This window comes from Pteropus vampyrus, unplaced genomic scaffold (assembly GCF_000151845.1).
Source record: "Pteropus vampyrus isolate Shadow unplaced genomic scaffold, Pvam_2.0 Scaffold534, whole genome shotgun sequence".
NCBI lineage: Eukaryota > Metazoa > Chordata > Mammalia > Chiroptera > Pteropodidae > Pteropus > Pteropus vampyrus.
In genome coordinates, this window is record NW_011889315.1 from 146405 (window position 1) to 153074 (window position 6670).

Consider the following 6670-nt stretch of genomic DNA (forward strand, 5'->3'; position numbering starts at 1 on the left):
CCCCGGTCCCCAGGGCAGCTCGCCGCCTCCCGTCCTGGTCCCTGCCTGTCGTCCTCCACTCTGCCTGTGCAGCTCTCACTGCTGCTGTTACTTTTCCTTCTTTCCTTCAGAACCATGGGCCTGTGGTTCTTCCTGCGGGTCCACTTCCAACTCTTGACCTCCGTCAGCCTTGACCTCTCTGGGTTTCGGTGTCGTCATCCCCAGTCTGCCTGCTGAGTAGTGTGGCCTCACTGCAGGCACCAGGGGTCACCTCTCCTTCAGGACTCAGGCCTGGGAGGGGCAGGCAGGGGCAGTGCTGGGGACCGTAGGCCTGCCGGCTTGTGTATAGGGGCAGGGGGACGAGGAGGGGGACGCTCCCCTCCCAGCTCCCCTGCCCCCCTCTGCCCAGCCGCAGTTTTCCCTTCACTTCCTCCCCTCCCTCTCTGTTTACACTCCCAGATACGCACAGGCTGTTATCATGGGTCCTGAGTCATCCCACACACACAGCCTACCCCTAGTCTCTGCCCCCAGCCAGCCACAGGGCCCGCCCCGTGGAGCCCCCTGCCGCCCCGGGCTAATGGGAGCCAGATGGCCGCCTGGTGACTCAGCCACCGGCCTGTGGGAACCCAGGCGTCCTGCCTTCCCATGCCCCCACACCCAGCTCACGCTTCCCTAGTAGACGCATGGAGAAGAGCCAGCTGCTGGGGGAGAAGACATGGCCAAGGGTCAGAGTGGTGGGGCCTGGGGACCCCTTAGTCCTGTGCGCCAGAGTGGTGACATACTTCCACAGCCACGCCTGAAGGACCGTCCAAGCCGCCGCCTCCGGCATGTGACACAAAGTGAAGGGAGACCCCAAGGCCGCCTGGGGCCATGGCTCTTGACCCCTAGGCCTCAGCTCTGCCCTCTGGGTCAACCAGAATGAGAGCCAGACACAGAAAGTGAGAGTTGGACTGGGGCCAAGGGACATCCAGGCTATTAAAGGCTATTAAATGAGGCTATTAAAAAAGGAAAGTTCCGGTTTCTGAGCAGTTCTATTCTGTGCCAGGCCCGATCGAGGTGCCTGATGCTGCACTGAGTCCTCCCAACGTCCCTGTGAACTGGGGACTCGGCTCTGTTTCACATGACCCATGGGAGGTCCAGGAGATGTTACTCAGGGCTGCGTGCTCATCAGAGGCGGAAATACAAGTCTAGAACCCCAAGTCCTAGAGACCAGTCTGCTAGTCTGCATGTCTGCCGTCAGGCCACTCAGAGTGGATGTCCTTAGATGGAAAGGTTGGAGAGGAATTCGCTGTCGAGGATGACAGCAAACGCTTTGGGGCCCCGCGTGCCAGGCACACTGTCTTCCACACAGATGCGACTAAATCACCTTGATGGGCAGTCAGTACTTGAATCACGGAACCATCACTTTTGTCCTGGGCACCTCAGGCTCTCAGTATCGCCTCCCAGAGGCCCAGGAGAATCAAGCCCGCTGGACTTCAGAACTGGTACTTGGCACTCGTGTGTGTTTATGCCTTCAGGTGGCAAGCACTCACAAGACAGGCATCAGCCCTTAGCGATGTGCACATTTTTTGCCAGTCTATCATTCGATCATTAAAGTTGAGATATACTTTGCCATACATGATTTTTTTAAAAAATGATGAGAGTACACAGCACTTGAGTCAGAATTAGGGTTAGTCAGATGGTGGGAGGCAGGAGCATTTGTAGCTGAGACAGAGGTTGAGCCGGTCAGACACGTCCCCTGGATCACAGCCTTGGAGCAGCTGAGACCCAGAGGTGCCCCAGTGGCCTGTCCCTTGCTCCCAGGTCGGGCTGGGGTGGGCGGAGAGGCTGAGTCAGGAAGGGAGGGCCCGGTCGGGGGAGAGCCCCTCCGTGCACATCCGGCTCCCACCCCCGTGTCTCCTGTCTGTCCTGGCTCTGGCCGGGCCCCGCTGGCCACCACCCCCATGTCTGACACCTCTGCGTCCTACCAGAGTTGATGGCGACTCCCTCTCCCCTGCACTGTCAGCCTGCACTGTCCTTGCTGCCACCCCCGTCCCCGTCCCCATGCCATCACCCTTTCCCTCTGTCTCTGGCTGTCACCGTTTCCCCTCTCGTCCCTTCTCTCTTCCCCCTCGTCCTTCCTGGGCTTCTGCTCTTCTCTCCCTCCATGTCGTTCCCTCCACCTCAGGCCTGAGCTTCCGTCACTGTCTTGTCTCGTAGCCCCGTTTCCCCTGCCTTTCTGTCGGGGCCTCCCTCCCACTGCTGCTCCTCTTCCCCTCATTTTTTCCTATCCCTCTCCCCGCTGCCCTTGGCCTGTCCCCCTCGCCCCATCTCGGCCTCTCTCCCCTCTTCTCTGGCTCCCAGACACTGGGAAACCCAGAGGGGGCCCGTCCGAGTCAGGTCCACTGGTGACTCCTGGGAGCCCAGAATAAGGGGTTGCCCCCCCCGCCCCACCCCAGGTATGAGGCAGGAAGGGGCAGTGAGGTTGTGGTCTGTCTGGCCAGAAGGAAATGTCTGTGCTGTGGCCTGGTCACCCCCGCCCCCCGGGACCTGCCGGGCTGCCACCACCCCCGGGCTGGGGCCGAGTAAACACCGCCGCCGGCAGCCCAGGATATTTATACCAAAGGCCGGGCGCGGGTCCAGTGCCCACCGCAGCCCCTGCCCTGCCCTGCCCGCCACAGCCAGCCCCGAGCCAGCGTGGCACCAGCCGGCAAAGGACGTGCCGCAGACGCGGCCTCCACTCAGCACAGAGGCCACTGGGAGCACTGCCCAGGATGCCCGCGGCTTCACGTGGGTGCACGATGCCCCCCTTCCCTGAAAACAGCACAATGAACACACATACGCCCTGCTGAGGACTCAAAATGCCCCCGAAGGTGATGCAAAATGGGAACCAACACAACTGCTTACACACTGAAGTCACCAGCCCACGTGTGGAGACAAAACACACGCCACCTGCTCACAGACACCTTCAGAGGCTGAGAACACCAGTCCCCAAGATGGACACACACTGGGAAGACAGCGAGCATGCTAGAGACACACCCCGTACACACGCACACATGCTCAGTACACCAGCAACACACACACCGGTCACAAAATGTAACCCAGAAACAGCCCTCCCACAAACACCGGGAACTGTCACACACACGCTGAAACAGCTCATGTGTAAGAAATACAAAACACTTCCTGGAAACACCTTTCTCACAGACCCATAAACACACAGAAAACACCCATATTTCAAGTCAAACTCACACCCAAGAACAGCAAAGATGTTGAGGGGAAAAAAAATGCAGACACACAGCCCACCTCAGGCATACAACTCACTGTGTATACAGACTTGCCGAGTCACACATGTCAGGACGCAGAGCACAGAGAGCACACCAGCTTGTACAGCAGACACACCAGAAACGCAGCAGTCACCAACACATGGAGTTGAACACGTGCTGGGGACACACACACGTTGAAAATCCCCACTGGCACCTAACACAGCCCACAGGCGCCCAGCCAGTGCGTTAGAGGCCCCTGTGCTAGACACGCAAAACTCACACCACAAAGCTTAGGAGCTCACACACACAGAGGAGTCCTGAACATTTTCAAATTCACATTAGAAACACAAAACACACCCATACTCTGGATGTCCAGAGATTTAAGGGGCGGGAGCTCGTCCTCCCTCCCTCCCTCCCTCTCTTTCCCTCTCTTGATCCCTCCCTCTCCTCCCTCTCCCTCCCGCTGACCCCAGTCCCAGGCCTGTCTGGGGGAGGGGGCAGGAAAGCCTCAGCTGGCCTCCCCCGGACCTGCTTCCTGCCCCATGGGGACCGGATGGGAAGCTGGGGCTCTAGCCGGAACCCAGGCTCCCCCCACGACTTCCCTCCCGGCCCTGGCTGCCCACAGAGGCCAGGGAGGGGAGCGGGGCTCCCCTAATCCCCGGTCCTGCTCCTGCAGCTGGCTGAGGGCCTGAGTTGCCTTGTCCCAACAGGGCCTGGCCACCCCGGGAAAGGGGTGCGGGGGGCAGGGCAGGGGCAGCGCGCACGCAGCAGGAAGGTGCTGAGCCTGCAAGTTTCCTTCCCTGGCTGCAGGCAGGTGGGCGGGGTGTGTCATGAGGGAGTGGCCAGGGCTCGGCGCGGTCCACCGACCAGGAGTGTGAATCCCCGGGTGCAGCCAGGACTTGTCCCAGGGCCCAGGCACGCGCTGGGCGTGTGAGAGCCGCGACCTTGGGGGTGTATCTGGGTGTGTGGGGCTGCTCCGTCTGGGACCTGGGGTGTGACAATGTGTCTGGTTATGACGGGTCGGGCTGCCGTCTGCAGGGCCGTGTGGGACTCCCCAGGCCTGAGTGTGTGGGGACGTGAAATGTCAGACTGAGTGGGCACCACTGCCTGGCAGTCTACGTGATCGTGACGTGTCCCATCTCCATGTGTGCTGTGTGTCTGGGTGGGACTGTGACAGATCGGGTCTTGTGCCTGCGCACTGTGCCTGTTTGTGACCATGACTGATGGAGGATGTTTGTGTAACTGCTGGTGGGTCCCTGCCCGAGTCTCTGTTTCATTTCCTGACTCTGTGAGGTGTGTGGGTGTGTGTCTCTGTGTGGCACTGTCTCTGAGTCTGTGTCTGTGGTGGTTGTGACCATGACCCAACAGAAAATGTTTGTGTGATTGCGTTTTGCTTAGTCCCTATTGAAGTCTCTGCTCGTGTCAGGTCCAAGTGAAACTTCAAGGCTGGGCCGAGTGTGTGTAATGGGGTGGCATGTGTGGGCCGTGACTGCCGCCAGGTGTCCCACAGAAGTTTTTGTGTGTCCATTGTGGCTCCGAGGTGAATGCGTTTGCCTGACTGTGGGACACAGTCCGTACTTGAACTTCCGTATGAGTTGCGTGTGCCTATGTGCCAAACGCTCCCAGAGCTGCAGTGACTACCGTCCGTGTTACTGTGTCCTTTCGAGTGTGTCTCCACACACGAGGCTGGTGACAATGGCTGCATGTGTCTGCATCGCGAACTCTTGCCCCTACCCCACCCACTACCTCTGTGGCTGGCAGACCTGGGGCAGGAGGAGTAACCTCATTGCTCCTGTGTACTGGGAGGGCGCCAGGACCCACTCGCCCAGGCCTAATGCCACCCATGGGCGACGGAACCTCGGCTCGCACCATCCTGCCCCCTGGCACCACTGGGCAAGGGAGCAAGTCAGGTCCGGGGACTGAGAAGGGCAGAGGAGAGAGATGGGGGAATTGAAACCTGGGAGGACCAGGGGAAACCAAGAGGCAGGAGAAAGAGGAAGCGGGAGAGAATTCACAAGCAAGACCGCACGGCAGTTGGGAGAACAGGAGGCACAGGGAGGAAACCCCCCAGCTCAGGGCAACGGCATCCCTTGCTTGGATGACTGGTCACCCTGCAGTCACCCTGCAGTCACCTGCAGCGGCCTTCCCCCCACCCCCCACTCCCACCCCACGCTGCTTCAGTCTACTCTCAACTATCAGCCAGAGGGACCCTCTGGGCACCTAAGTCAAATCACACCCCCTCTCTGTTCGGAGTCCTGTCACGGCTCCCATCTTCCCCTGAGTACAAGTTCCCACAGGTTCCCACAGGCCTGTTGTGGTCCGGGAAGCAGTACCAGTCAGGAGTTACGCAGAGACCCTTAACTCCCGACTGCCTGTGTTCAAGTCCCAGCTCTGCTGCTTGCTAGCTATGTGACCTTAACAAGTCACTGAGCCTCTCTCCGCCTCAGTATTCCCATGTGTAAAGTGGTCTCTGTAGCGGGAGTTGGCAAGCATTTTCTGTGAAGGGCCAGATAGGAAATATTTTTGATTTTGCATAGTTTCTACTTGACTCTGCCCTTGCAGCACTGAAACAGCCAGAGACGATCCGATTCATGGCTGTGCTCCAATAAAACTTTATTTACAGAAACAGGCAGTGGGTCAGAATTTGCCTGCAGGCCGCAGTTTGCCAACCCCTGCCCTGGGCTGCAGGGAGGATGCAGTGAGCTGGTAGATGCATACCTGGTGTGGAGGATTGTTATTACTCTCTGGCCTGTGTTACTGTCTGACTCAGCTCCCAACACCCTTTGCCTTGCCCCTCCCTTCCAACCACACTGGCCTTGTTCCTCTCTCCCTCACCCCAAGTTCATGCTCACTTGCTTTTGTCCTCCTACCGAGAACACTCTCCCCCATCCTCCCCCAGGCTACCTTCAAGTCCCAAATGCCTCCTCCTCCAAGAAGCCCTCCCTCTTCCCCAAAGCCATCTCTCTCACTCCATCCTGCTTTCCTGTCTTGGTGCTGCTTACTATGTCTGTCCCCTCCCCTCTCGGTGGGTAGGAACTACCCCCCCTTAACCTCTCTGGGCCTCAGTTTCCTCACATTTCAAGCGTTAGGAGCGGCCCTGTATCCCAAAGCTTTGTTATGGTGATTAAATGAGTTAATTAAGGCACTTAGTACAGGGCTCAGGATGCTCAGTAAATAAATCTGGTGTTCACCAGGATCACATGGAACACAGAAATGGTCAGCGTTTGCCTGAGGACGGAATGAATGGTGGAGAGACAGGAAGGAACAGATGGAGCGGGACTCTGGGAACGTCGGAAGGGAGAGCCCGTCAGGAGCCCAATGACATAGACCCCAGTCCTCTCTCCACCTTTAATGTGTCCCCAAGTGGGCTTGGGGACGGGTGTCCTTAAATACAGCCCGACGCTGCGGGCGGGGGCGGGGCGGGGGGCGGGGCGGGTGGCGGGACTCTC

The 6670-nt window shown here is 58.9% G+C and overlaps 1 protein-coding gene across 1 annotated transcript in view; it reads right to left on the minus strand.

Annotated features, from left to right (window-relative positions):
• The window catches only part of TGFB1 (transforming growth factor beta 1), a 29730-nt gene that overhangs the window by 9997 nt on the left and 13063 nt on the right, over positions 1 to 6670 (minus strand). The gene's annotated exons all lie outside the window — the stretch shown is intronic.